This window comes from Ascaphus truei, chromosome 3 (assembly GCF_040206685.1).
Source record: "Ascaphus truei isolate aAscTru1 chromosome 3, aAscTru1.hap1, whole genome shotgun sequence".
NCBI classification, from domain to species: domain Eukaryota; kingdom Metazoa; phylum Chordata; class Amphibia; order Anura; family Ascaphidae; genus Ascaphus; species Ascaphus truei.
Window position 1 is genome coordinate 129,780,297 of NC_134485.1, and position 15,862 is coordinate 129,796,158.

The following is a 15,862-nucleotide window of genomic DNA, read 5'->3' on the forward strand; positions in this document are numbered from 1 at the left end:
CCAACATTGAGGGCTGGAGGCAATAGGATAACATTAACTATTTAATGAGCATGACGCAAACAAATAATGAAGCAAAGATCCTTTGATGTGTTTCCCGCCATGTGTGGAGCTTTATCAAAAAGTCATCTTAATGGGCATCTGATGTCCTTATATTGCAGTCTCTCAACCGGAGGGTTGCCCAAGAAATCACCACCTGATCTCTCCGTCCACCAGGGAACCAGGTGAGCAAGTAAAGTGTGAAGAGTAAAGGAAGGGATGCTTGGGCTGCTGCCATGACAACATATAGAAACAAAATACAATGTGTTCCAATGCATGTAGATTCTTGACACAGTAATAATATGATTCAACATGTGACTCACAACTTGAAACCCTGACTTCCAAATAAAGACCAAATGTAACTGTTAAAATGTAACAAAGGACAAAAACAAAACAAAAAAGGTGAATAATATTTATACAATAAACCAGAAGTACACAAAAATAATAATGAAAATGCGAATACATACCAATGCGTTCCGAGGAATCTACTTGTAAATATAAATGTACAGTATATCAACAAAGTATATCATTAACTATATCACAGACCATGGATGTTATTAAAAAGACAGGTATCATATGTTTGGAAAATAAATATACAGTAAATCAAGATTGGCCACTACTGACACATACTGTAGGCATATTAAGAAACTCTAACCTATAATCTAACTAGTTAGAAAGAGTAGTTCTAAAGATACTGTATAGTTAAAATCTGTCTATTAAGAATGGTGCAATATGTATTACCATCCATTGACACTTTGGCATTTGATGGATCAAACTAAAGCAATTGACACACAGTAATATTATGCTAGATAATGGATTATTGAACTAGTGGCATAATAAAAAAAGATGTACTATGAACAAAACGTGAAATAAATGTATGTCACTGAGATGCTTATATGTGTGCAGTCCCAGAGAGTTATGTAATCAAAGTGGAGGGTATCATGTATGTAACCTAAGTCCATAAATGTTGAAATATTCTGATAAATAGAAGGAAACAAAGTAACAACTGCACTACAGATGCTGTTTCATAAAAATTGAAATATATGATAATGTATTGGCCATCTTGGATACAAATGATGAGCACCCTCTCTGGACCAATTGAAACATATTGCCATGTTAGCAGACTACCTATATTGATATTGTAGGACTACGAAATATCTAGTAAGGGAAATATGTAACCTGAATCATATTTGGTCCCTTAATGGCGAGGGGCAGCCACATGAGAAGGGGGAATAAAGTTGTGGTTGTCATGGATACATACTATATTTCCAAACACTCAATTTAAGTGCATAAATGAATTGATAAACAGAAATTATGGTATGAATGAATATCTAAAATGCAGAAAATATTGAATGTTCCAGGATATGTGAAATGAAAGAACTGTTATCAACCATATTCTAAGAAATAACTATTACATCTATTCATAAAATTTATATTAATGAAAATGCAATAACATATAATTGTAATGCAACTTTATAAAAAAAAATGCTTAAGCTCCAATTGTACATTAATATTTAGGGGATTTAATGTATCCAAATAAAAAATCGGAAACATTTCTCCTTTATTGAGCATGTTCAATCTGTCTCCACCCCGAATTGGAGCCAGAACATGCTAAATACCTGAGAGCGCTAGATTTTGTATATCAACTTTAGAGCAATTGAAAAAAATGTCTAGAAGCAATGTGTGAGATCCTCCCTCTTGATGGAGCAGAAATGCTCCATGATTCTCATCTTCAATGGTCTAATTGCCCCTTCCACATATCCTTTTCCACAATCACATTTGAGATAGTATACAGTATGACTGGAATTGCAGTTGATAAATGTTTGTATCTTCCGTAGTTATTTAGTATTTAAACACTTAATCATTTTAATGGGACTAGCAAAATGACATATGACACAATGTCCACATTTGTAAAAACCTTTAGCGATAACTCACACCCCAACCTCATCTGACCGAGAATTAAACAGACTGGGAGACAAATAGGTCGCCAAAGATTTGGCTTCCTGAAATAAATCTTGGGTCCCATAGTTAACATGGGTTTTTAAGTCCCTGTCCAGCTTTAAAGTATTTCAGTGTTTGTAGAAAATAGAATGGATTTGATCTGAATGCCTGCTGTGCTATAACAAGGTGTAGAAGCATTAACCTTGTGAACTGTATGTCTGGATTTGTTTATGTGTACAGCTGATGGCAAGGGATACTGTATGTCCGATCTGTAAATGTAACAGTTTAGAGGCCATTGTTGATATCAGAATCTTTGAAACCCCTCATTAAAAATCTTGATGATATTTCTTTGGACAGTGTCTCGAATGCCTCGTTATTGGAACAGTCATTTAAGACAAAGAAACTATACTTTTGGAATACCTCTTATTCTGGATTTGGCATGGTTGCTAACTGCTTTAATTTTTCATACAATTCAGGGGGAGCATGTGGGGAGAAAAAGATAAACAACACAAACAATTTAAATGCAGGTGTTTGAAAATATATGAAGTGGTTATGTTCGTATCTTGGCTTTATACACAGCCTACTCACAGGATACAAGAAGTTTACAGGCACTTTAAAATAAAGTTGCTGCCCACAATTCTTTGGGGATGTGTGTTGATTAGGATTCACATCCAATGGCTCAAGGAGGGTGTGTTGCCAATAGGGAGAGAGAGAGACTTTATGTTAAGAATATAAAATGCGCACTTACAATCGTCCATATAAAATAGGGCATACAACACTCATCAGTGTACTACAGGGTCACCGCACCGAGATGTATCTCACAGCCTCCTCTCAATCGGATGCCTCCAGCTGTCTGTGGATACTCTGCGGGACTTTGTCTTTGCTCTGTCGCATCCATTGGAGCTATGTCGTCACATCTGCTTTGGTTCCTGCAGTATGAGGGCAGCTCAGTACAGGTCTCCTGTGTGGCCAAACGTAGCAGAGAATCCTCCCACTCTACGCGTTTCGCCTAGTGGATTGTAGCGGCTTCATCAGGAGTGTGGCACTGCTATTATTATGCCTGATATATATAGCCCCCATAATTGGCACGTAATGAACATAACCTGATGATCTCTACTAGCCAAAGGCTAATAGGGTAAACACATTCAATTATAGAGCAATTACACAATATTCCAAAATTTTATTGCTAGAAGTTCACACTGTTTATACAAAAATATAATACACAAAGAATGTCTAATAAAACTACACATGTGGGACGTCATCCATGTTTTCAAACATATGTTACGGACTGCACTGTAAATACACATGTACACAGTCTTGTTAATTGCTCTACTAAATAAAATGGATGAAAGAGGGATAATCCCTAATTTCATGTCGTAATAATCACCAAAAAAAATGACAGGGGGTACTTCTACAGTAAACGCAGCCCTACATGATATTAAAAAGGGTATGGGAGAGAGTTACTAGAGAAAGGAAACCTGCAGATGTCAGGTCTAGCATAGGGGTTAATTGCATGTTACATTGATAATGGTAATAGAGGGATGAGGAGCAGGAATTAGCTCACAATTAGTGTGTATCCATTTCTAATAATAGGTGAATATCTTAGGAAAGAGGAACTGGGATTCTCCTGATTTATAACATTATAAAATCTAATAGTGTTTGTTATAATCTGCCATTTGTCAAATCGTTCAGTGATCATGTATCATTACAGCAACGGACATATTTAAAGTGGAAGTGACAAAATATCCCAAAGACTTTGGTGTAGACTCAATTCAATACTCCCATCTCTGTCCGTTCACATTTAAAATCAGGGGAAAAAATATTCCTGTTTCGTGATTATTTCATTTCTGTGTAAATTACACTCAAGGGCTGAGAAAAGGCAATCAGGAATCTAATTCTTAAGGTGTTAATGAAGGAGCACCCCTCATACGCTACCCAATGTAGATGAAAAGACCTTCTATCCCACTCTACCTATAGGAAACTACTTAGAGTCACAGTATAGTGTGATGGGCTTGTGACAGTCTTGTTAGTCTGCAGGTTCAAAAAAAGATTGCAGGTTCAAAAAAAGATTAAAAAATGAAATAATCACTCAATATTAAATGTATAAAATCAACATAAAAAATATTTTTTTATAAAAAATTATTTTTGTTCAAAATAATAATTTTCTAATATTCAAAAAATATACATGTGGATGACGTGTCATATAGGGGACGTGGTGGAAGTTTCAGATTTAAATAGCACATTATGATGAATCTTATACTACAATATATATCCATGTGTCCTATTCATGTTATTACAGCATCACATATGACCTCTTTAGGCAAGAGGACGCTGACGGACTAAGACAGACTGGTGTACATTCATAAACCAAACCTCAAAATAGAATATATGGGAGCAAGGAAGAACAAAATCCAACACTAGATCCAAAATAGATAATTATAATGGTACAGTGCATATGTATATATTTCTATAATCTTGATAAGCAAGCAATCAGACATAGGGAGGGAAGAGAGAAGGAGGTAAAAAGGAGACATCATTAGAATAAAGCATATCCATATTCGAATAAAGATATTATTTCAGAAACGGCGCAAGGTCTATTTCTAAATTAAGTCTCCTAGGGGTTAAAGTCTTTAAGCGATGAATCCAGAATGCCTCTCGTTTCAGTAATTCTGACGTGTTCAATGGCTGTGAATTTTAGGTCTGTTGGTTCCCCATTATGAAATTCTAGAAAATGGTTCATATACTGTAGGTGATTAGTTTCCTGGTCTGTCCTGGTGAACAGCTATAACACATGATAGCCAAATGCTCTTAAAAAGGAGGAATGAACACAGCTCTCTCAAACCACACTCTGTGGATCTAACACTCAAAATATAAACTATTTAGGAAGTAGACAGAGCGTTGTGCTTCCCAAGGCGAAGGCTCCGAAACGCTCTGACAGTGAAGAAAGCACCAGACCTCTCTGACTAGCCTGCGCACCTGGTAGTAACGCCTGGCCTGCCCAACATATGTTTCACCATTGTGGCTTCATCTGTATTTTGAGTGTTAGACCCACGGAGTGTGGTTTGAGAGAGCTGTGTTCATTCCTCCTTTTTAAGAGCATTTGGCTATCATGTGTTATAGCTGTTCAACAGGACAGACCTATAGGCTCAGCTATTTCTGAGCCTGGTGGTCTGGTAAGACTGTGTATGTGAATATAGCGATTGTATTCACAGTACTCCACATTTAAGCAGGGCCATGGACACACAGAGCTTATAGCCCTCTTTAATTACTAACACTCTCATCTGTTTAGTAGTAGTTGTCTGACGACTTAGAATTGTTAATTGTACAGAGAGACTTGCCTAGACAAGTAAGAGTACCCCTTTGGAACAGGCACTCATAACATAATTGATATAAGTAGTTAAAAAAGTATGTAGGTAACCTTTATTCGTGTCTGTGGGTAAAATAAGTGAAATACATAAACACTCAACACAATTAAAACACGTATTAAACTGTTTGTCTCTGAGTCTAAGTCATAGACTAATGAAGGTGGTGTTTGAAGGAATATAGTGTGACTGGCACCATATGCAATAAAATCAAAACAAGACAAGAGAGAGGATTTTAATTATTGCAGTATATTATGTGTAGGGTAGGGTGCCTCAGTGTGGTGTGTATATTATACTGTAGATGAAAGGGTCTGAAGTGTGTCACATAAATAGAGTGTAAATCACACTGCTTTCAACCACATCTGATTAATATGTTGTTCTCTGACAGTATATAGATGGTGTAATATATTTGGTACTTTTCTTTCTAGATCAATGTAATTTAATACATGATGTGGCCCGTTTGGAATCGGTTTGTCAGAGAAGCCAACAAGAGGTTAATAAATTTCCTTCAATACAACGCTGGGTAAAGTCAAATATCAAAAAGGGAAAGGAAGGCTACTACGTAGCTAGGGGTGGTGAGGCTAAATAGTGGAAACTATTGGTATATAGTAATACTTATATAGTTTCCCCCTAGTCAGTAATTATTACAATAAAGATATAGCCTCAAATGAGCTCGACAGAATTTACTTGATGAATAAATAGTGAGATAAATAGCTGCTCATGTCCCCTGTGAAGGTAGCAAGTGTGTTCATAGATAGGCTAGCTGATATCTCTGGAATAATGAGGCCAATTATAAAGGGTAAACTTCAGCTGCCTATAGGATAAAAATCACTCTATATCTGCAGACCTCTATATGTGGTATAGGTGGGTGATTACTATATATACTGGCCGCCCTGTTGGATCAGTCCATGTGAAAGTTGTGAATGGGCTGGCTGTATTAGCATAGATAAATTTGTCACAGTAATCACTTATCATCTAGGGCAAATGCGCCCTGTCTGCTGGTTATAGGTGACTAGGTATAATCTTGATGGTGCCCCGCAGCCGCTATAGCGTACCCTCTACAATTCAAGGTGGCTGTGGGGGGGCTGCTGTCTCGGAGCGTTTAGTTCCTGCTCCCGAGTGGCGGCATCTGTTTAGTCTCCGCCCGGCATGGTGTATTCATAAACACCGCTATGTAATCAACTGCCGGGTGGAGCTCGAATATGAAGCTGCGGCTATTACTCCGCGCTCTACAAACAGATGTCGCCGCACCAATGCGCGTGCTGACGTCACAAAGGACCGCCCACCGACGTACGTTTCGCGTCACACTGACGCTTTCTCAAGGTGGCCACCTTGAGAAAGCGTCAGTGTGACGCGAAACGTACGTCGGTGGGCGGTCCTTTGTGACGTCAGCACGCGCATTGGTGCGGCGACATCTGTTTGTAGAGCGCGGAGTAATAGCCGCAGCTTCATATTCGAGCTCCACCCGGCAGTTGATTACATAGCGGTGTTTATGAATACACCATGCCGGGCGGAGACTAAACAGATGCCGCCACTCGGGAGCAGGAACTAAACGCTCCGAGACAGCAGCCCCCCCACAGCCCCCTTGAATTGTAGAGGGTACGCTATAGCGGCTGCGGGGCACCATCAAGATTATACCTAGTCACCTATAACCAGCAGACAGGGCGCATTTGCCCTAGATGATAAGTGATTACTGTGACAAATTTATCTATGCTAATACAGCCAGCCCATTCACAACTTTCACATGGACTGATCCAACAGGGCGGCCAGTATATATAGTAATCACCCACCTATACCACATATAGAGGTCTGCAGATATAGAGTGATTTTTATCCTATAGGCAGCTGAAGTTTACCCTTTATAATTGGCCTCATTATTCCAGAGATATCAGCTAGCCTATCTATGAACACACTTGCTACCTTCACAGGGGACATGAGCAGCTATTTATCTCACTATTTATTCATCAAGTAAATTCTGTCGAGCTCATTTGAGGCTATATCTTTATTGTAATAATTACTGACTAGGGGGAAACTATATAAGTATTACTATATACCAATAGTTTCCACTATTTAGCCTCACCACCCCTAGCTACGTAGTAGCCTTCCTTTCCCTTTTTGATATTTGACTTTACCCAGCGTTGTATTGAAGGAAATTTATTAACCTCTTGTTGGCTTCTCTGACAAACCGATTCCAAACGGGCCACATCATGTATTAAATTACATTGATCTAGAAAGAAAAGTACCAAATATATTACACCATCTATATACTGTCAGAGAACAACATATTAATCAGATGTGGTTGAAAGCAGTGTGATTTACACTCTATTTATGTGACACACTTCAGACCCTTTCATCTATAATATACACACCACACTGAGGCACCCTACCCTACACATAATATACTGCAATAATTAAAATCCTCTCTCTTGTCTTGTTTTGATTTTATTGCATATGGTGCCAGTCACACTATATTCCTTCAAACACCACCTTCATTAGTCTATGACTTAGACTCAGAGACAAACAGTTTAATACGTGTTTTAATTGTGTTGAGTGTTTATGTATTTCACTTATTTTACCCACAGACACTAATAAAGGTTACCTACATACTTTTTTAACTACTTGTATCAATTATGTTATGAGTGCTTGTTCCAAAGGGGTACTCTTACTTGTCTAGGCAAGTCTCTCTGTACAATTAATGATCCTCTCACCCCTGGCACCTAACCACAGACAGTAGCTAGAGCTCTCTATCCCTCCCCCCCTATTCCCCATTACTACACACGACTTAGAATTGTACCTAATAGCTATTACCACGGCTAGTATAATCATATAACCGTGGACAAAGATAGTGATAAAGTGCTATTTCATTACATACATTGACAATAAGCACACAGATACCTCCTTCATTTTTAATTTGTTTTAATTATTTGGTTCAATGTATATTTTGGTGCAATAAATATATTTTAATTATTTCATTAATAAATAGTACTTTTGATTCAGTTTAGGGTGTTTTCTAGAGTGCAACATAATAGGGAGCTTTCTTTCTTTCTTTTGTTTATCACAGTTTACATTCCCAGTCAGCACCACCCTTCCATTACTTATTGCAGTTTCAGTCATTACACAGAATATCCATTTACCCTCCTATGTGATGTTGTGCAAGATACACATTTGACATCGCCTGGGGTCACCTTTTTCTTGTGTATTGTACAGAATAGCATTAAATTGCAAATTGTGTAAAACATTTTTTTTTAATTACAAATCTAGGATAGTATACTGATGGATAAAATTTTTGTTTAAAGAAAAATCATCTAATTTTAAAAGTATAGCTCTTTTTTTCTTAATATGAAACTATTGATTAGCCCTATCTGTATCTAAATATAAGTTTACTTTTGTATAGCACCTATTGTTTCTAATTGTAGTAACACATTTCAAAACCTACAGACAACTCAATGTCTTTTCTTACAAAAGCAGCTAAATGTAACCAGCTATAAACGGAATAATCCCTGGCATTCATTGGGGACAATTCTAGTAGCTCCGAATATGCCTAGTGGTTTCGCATTCTCAGAACTAGCCGTATTCGCTATTACTATGTGCATTGTTTAAACTGTGTCTATAAAAACTGGCAAACTGCACTGTTTAACAGGCAATCCAATAAGGTTATTTGTTTTGAAGCAGTGTACATAACTTTGCGAGACAAAGCATCATGCATGTACAGTGGTGGCCGCCTTTATCCTAATGCGGCCGGAACCGCGGCGCTCTGATAATCGCGGGCAGATGCGTTTTTTTTGATCCGGTGTGAATTGCGTTATTTTAGCGCTCGTAATATTAGCATTTTATTATCGCTGTCTGCAATACTGCAATACCGTCTAAAAACTCAGGGGGGCGTTCGCGAGCTGTTGTCTTGGAAGTCTAATACAGTACTTTAGCAGTTGAACCTACGTCAGTACACAGTCTGCGTGTGCGCGCGCAGTAATGATAAATTTGCAAATTTATACATGCATTTGCAGTGCTTTATGTCTCATTTGAAAATTGTTGAAACGCATAGGCGTGTGGCGTGTGCTGTAACAGTGTCACATTTCGGCATATACAGTACAGCGCTCTCCCCTCGCTCACACCCGCACACACACAGGATAATATACTGCACTGCAGTATTTCAACTTATCTTATCTACAGTACACCTCTCCCACACCATTCCTTTGAATGTGTGTCTTTCTGGTTTCAATCACATTCCTGCTTGACAGCTGATGATTACTGCGCATGCGTCTGAAAGTTCACCACTGCTTGCTTGAGTGAGTGACCAAAAAATTTCTTCTCATTTTTTATTTTTATTTTCTCCACAAGCCTGCAAAAACCATCTTGATATTATGATATTCAATCTGTGCTGTAGCTTTTGACTCCGACCCTGTGCGTTTGACTGCACATGGTTGATTTGTGTGCTTTTTATGTACTGTATTTGGGGGTGTAGGGATCAAATTTTTATGATGACCTGCCTTTTGAAATTATGTAATTTCTTTGAACTGCTGTACAGCTACTATAATCCTTCATGCAGCTGTACCCTGTACCCCCCTCCCCCACGCTCACACAAGGCTCGCTCAAGGATTTGAAACTTTTATCTACAGAGTCATTGGATTTCTGAAGCTTGCCATTGTGTTTTTAATCCGTCTCTAGCCGAGCATCACCTCTCTATGCGCCTGCGTGTAATCCTCTTTGAGATGGGAGCTAGCTGATTACTGCGCATGACTCACCCAACCCCACCCCCCAACCCTTTGAGGCTTTGTTTACGGTAATGCTTTGGAAAGTCCCTTCTCGAATTTGATATGCAAATCTGATTTGCACAGCACTGTGAGAATTGAGAGTTAAAAAAACCATTAACTGATTCATGTTGTTTTGTAATTCTTTCTTTTTCTTTGGTGTACTGTAGGTGTGGGGGGGGGGGGGTTGTTGTCAATGATTATGATTATCATGAATGTAAATAAATATTTATTTTATTTTATCAGGAACAAAAAAAACAAATATAAAAATAATCATGAATAATACATAATGTAGTCTTTATTAAGTTCTTCTGTCAGATGGAAATTGAGGGCCGGTGGATAATCATGAATAATGCACATTGATAGTAATATTAATTAATAATATATAATATATAATAATATATATATAGTAATATAATTTTTTCCGTCTTTATCTTCTTCCTCATTCTGTGTACAGTACAGTAGTTCATTGAGAGAGGAGAGGTTTTGTGTACATCATGACTGCAGTTTAGAGACTGTACACTTAACTGTACAAACAGTTCACAGACTGTACAAGATACCCCCCTTCTCCCCAGTCCATCCTTTTTTTCTGAAAAGACAAGAAAACAACAAATTAGTGCAGTTATGTGCATACTGTATTATGGCATTGTGTGCTGTGTAGTACTGTCAAACTAGTCTATACTGGAACTACTGTATACTCTGACTACTGTTACTGTAAATACTTTGTAACCAAATGGCTGGTGCTGCTCTCTCTGGAAAGAAAAAAATTGAGCAGTTACTATAGGTGCATACTGTATTATGGCATTGTGTACTGTATAGCTACTCCATATTGGACTACATTATGCAGTTAGTGCTGTCAAACAAGTCTATACTGGAACTACTGTATACTCTGACTACTAGGAAAGAAAAAATCTGTGCCATACACTGGCGACACACTTTATTCGAGCTCGGCTAGTCCCACGAATTCGGGTATACCCGGGTGTATTGAGGTTTGTGACTGTTTTCTGCCCGAGTGCATTGGGTTATTTTCCAAGCAGGGATTGAAGCATTTTATTCCCGCTGGCTGCAATACTGCACACTACATATATATATACTGCATTACAATTCATGAATTTATGCCATCTGGTAGACACGCGAAGCATTGCAGCCTATTAAATCCTAATCATTATCATTTAACAGATCAGCCGCCCATCAGCCAGGCATGAACCCAGGCTGGGAAGGCAAACGCAACGGGGCTTGTCAGAGGTGAGGAGCGGCGCATTCCAGGTATCTGCCAGGTACATACTGGGTATTTGCTCGAATAAAGTGTGTCGGTGCAGTACTTACCTGTATCATACTGTACTTACAATACTACAGTACAGTACTATACCATACTACCTTCCTGATGCTTGCCCATTACGCGCGATCACAATGGGCAACACAGTCGCAATATGGTCAATATATTTATTGCATCGCTCCACGGTGAGTACATCGTTCCAAAAACTCAGTATGCCTTTCGCCAACTCATCCTTTTTGGAGGGTTTCACGACTTTTCGGATATGGTCCTTCAGCTGATGCCAGACCATTTCGATTGGATTGAAGTCTGGCGATCTGTCATTGGAAAAAAAGGACAATTAGTTTAAGAGATACAGTACACAGTAAAAACAGTGGGAAAAAATGAGACACGGTTACCGCACTTACTCCGTCTTCACTAAGTTGATACCGCGCTCCAGGATATGCGCTGTTGACGCGGTGTGCTTCGGATCGTTGTCCTGGTAGAAACGGTGACCATCCGGGAACTCACGTGTGATGTATTCCACAATCTCAGGCACAATTTTGTCTTGGAAGAAAGCTTTATTCATGATTCCTATAACAAAAAAAGAAAAGTGCCCAAAAAACTGCACACTAGTACAGTACAGTGTGTAAGGCAAAAGCGTGTGACATACATTTTACTGTACATTCAAAGATGACGATGCATCCTGGTCCACGCATAGAGATGGCACCCCACACATGCATCTTCTCTGGGTGTTTTGGACGTTGCTTCATAGATATGCGACCTTTTTTGTGGAATGTAAAGGTGGCAAATCTCTCCAGCGAAACAGTAGACTCGTCAGTGAAGATGCAATCCTGGAAAGTTTCTCCACTGTCGATCCATGCCTGGGCCTGGACCGCTCTCTTGATTTTGTTAACGTCCCTTATCATGGGGTACGCTCTGTAATGACAAGGAATAAATAATTTTAGAGGTACAGTACAGTTTCTTAAACAACATTTTTACCTCCTGTACTGTCCAGTACTAACCTCACACGTCCATATTTCCATCCAATTCTGCGTCTCATCTTCTTTATGCTGGTCTCTGATACAGTGAGATTGTGATTTTCCTGCAGAGTGTATTTGACCCTTAATGCACTCTTCTCATCATTCTCCTCACTTATTTTGTCGACCAGAAGAGTTGTCTCCCTACAATGTACAGAAAAACAACAATCCGGTAAGTTACAGTGCAGTAGGCCACAAGCACAGCACATCATTTGCAGTAAAAATAGTATACAATGAGATAGATCTACACAATATATTGTTCTATTAATGTGCAGCAATATAAACATTATATATATATATATATATATATATATATATATATATATATATATATATATATATATATATATATATATATATATATATATATAGACTGTTGTTATATAAATATACCGAAATAACTATAAAATTAGATAGATCTACACAATATATTGTTCTATTAATATGCAGCAATATAAACAATGATAGATATACTGTATTATATAGTTACTGTATAAATATACTTACGCGTTAGTTAACGTTGGTGTCCTCGTGCGTTGTTTGGTTTTTCCGTGTGCATGATAGCACACGGTGGTTGATGGCTAACGAGGCCAGAAGAAGCTAACCAGCGTTGATATCTGCAATTCGGTGTCCGCTCGTGTACATCTCCTTAATTCTCATGCTGAGATCCTTTGAAATCTTTTTAACAGGCATTGCTGTGAGTAGAAAGAAATACAAACACAAGAATGTATATTCGATGTTTAGTCGATGTGTATTCAATGTGCAGTGAATCCACAAAATGGATGGTGTATTTATACGTTAATGACTCACATTTGAGTACGCCCACTTTCAACACCTGTACCTCATCGCCATGCATAAAAGGTTACACACTTTGCATAGCCCACCACTCGATGAACTTTATCTGAACTTGCCCTTGTCCAGATACTGCATTGTGCCCTCTGCTTCCATGGATCAACCCCGATTCTACAGATGCAGGAACCCACTCGCCTCTGCCGTGCCTGTCATGCAGAAAAAGCGAAAGGCGGCGGCGACAGCCGTTTCCAAGCCAAGGCCAAAGAGACAGGCTAAGGCTAATAAAGAAAACCTTCTGCTGACCCCAAAGTCTAAGGGTTTTAAAACACGTAAGCCTTATTATGTCAGGAAGAAATTCGGTGATGTACACACAACGCAAAACAAATGAAAGCCAACCCATCGAACCCGCATGCCACTTCGTCGTTTATGCTTCGACTACTCTGCCGCCGCTCTTCTGGAAATCTACAGCCATCTTCTCCACTACTCGTCCACGACGCTGCCACCGCTCACCCGGAAACCCACAGGCCATCTTCGCTACTGCTCTTCGACGATGCTGCCGCTGGTGCCCCTGAAATCCACGGGTCACTTTCTCCATTGCGCTTAGACGACTCTGCAGCTTCTCGCCCGGAAATCCACAGGTCACTTTCTCCATCCCTCTTCGACGACGCTGCCGCTTCTCCTCTCCCGGAAATCCTCATCTCATCCTCCATAGCACCCATCCACCCAGATGTCCACAACACGCCATGCACAAGAACCAGCTCGTTAGACCGCATGCTGAATGGGTTGAGTGTGGATATCCCCGGGAATTCTATTGTGCTGGCAAAGATAGATCTGCTTCAGGAGACCATGCTAACTATGGATCAACGGATGCAGAAGATAGAGACTGACATAGCAGGGATACATCATTTGCTCAGTGGTCATGCCCCTGTATCCCCGACACCGGAGCAGGAGGGTGGCATGGATGTGATGAATGCGACCTTCGACCACCTTCCATCAGCAAGCGCACCCCGTCCACCAGAAGATTTTGTGTACATGTATGCCGTTGAGGAGGAGGATAACATGACAACCCCGTCAAGACCACGCCAGGAGACAACACGGCGACCAAGACAGGAGGAAAGCTTCCTCCCAGACAACTTACCCTCGCCAGCCGCCACAAGCACACCCGCTCACAGAAGAACACCCGCTCCCAGAACCTAACCTACATACACTTGCATTGAGATGGTGCCCGACATCATCCTGCGCGAGCTGCCCCAGCCACTCAGGGAGAAGTAGAGGGTGATGAGTGCTGGTTTACCCCACAAGTATGCCATGTTAATTTTTAAGCACCATGTGTCCTACTTGGTGTACTGCGAGTGGGCCTACAAAGTGAACTATGAAGGAAATCGCGAAAAAAAGGCGCTTCCTGAAAATTTAAAAAAGACTATTGTGGAGGAATTGCGGTGCTTTTTTTCAATTACAGATCCTTTAATGAAAAGCGTTCGAGACTCCATTAATGGCATTTTGTGCCATTCAAGGCATCAGCCCTGGAAGGACAATCTGGTGGGATACCCATTTGCGTGAGTGTTCAACTGTTTATTTTTTGTAAATGTTTTGTTCCAGTCCCCGAGGGCCGCAAACAGGCCCGGTTTTCAAGGTTATCCTGAAAACCGGGCCTGTTTGCGGCCCTCGAGGACTGCAGTTGTGCAGGCCTGACTGACTGTTCTGTACACCATCCTACTGTAAATGTTTTGACTTGCTGTACTTTAGATCGGCACTGAGTCGCTCTGTTATGACGTCATCAGGTTCCGATTTTTGGCGCGAAACGGCCCACAGGTAAGAGGGTATATAATGGATGTTATCACATTGTGTTGTATCCTTGAAAAAGAACGCTGTGACGTTCGAAACGCGTTGGATGGGTCTTTTGTCACATTAAAGTGCCCTTTTAATCATTTTTTGTCCTGGGTTCTTCCTGCTCCGTTTGTGCTGGTGCGCTTTTTGGTCTCCCTTTTCCCTGTACTTTAATAAAGGAGATGTTGCGTTTTTAAAATTTTCTGAATAAAGATTTTTTTTTAATAACACCATACTATTGTGCTGTACTGTACATGTTTTGACTTGCTGTACTTAAATAAAGGAGATGTAGCGTGTTTTATCTTGTATTAATAAAGAAATGTTTTTACTTACTGTACACACAGCACCTGCACAATTCCAGTCCCAGAGGGCAGCAAACAGGCCCCGTTTTCAAGGTTATCCTGAAAACCGGGCCTGTTTGCGGCCCTCAAGGACTGGAGTTGTGCAGACCTGACTGACTGTTTTGTACACCATCCTACTGTAAATGTTTTGACTTGCTGTATTTTAATAAAAGAGGTGATATTTAAACCCAAAAGATGTGATTAGGTCACCTAGAGAGAGTGTGTAGAGAGAAAAGAGAAGGGGTCCCAGGACAGAGCCCTGGGGTACCCCCACAGAGAGATCAATAGAGGAGGAGGAGGTGTAAGCAAAAGAGACACTGAAGGTACGATGGGAGAGGTAAGAGAAGATCCAGGATAAAGCTTTGTTCCGAATACCAAGAGTATGGAGAATGTGAAGGAGAAGATCGTCCACGGTGTCGAATGCTGCAGAGAGGTCGAGTAATATGAGCAGAGTGTAATGACCTCTGTCTTTGGCAGCGTGGAGGTCGTCAGTTATTTTAGTGAGGCTGTTTCAGTAGAGTGAG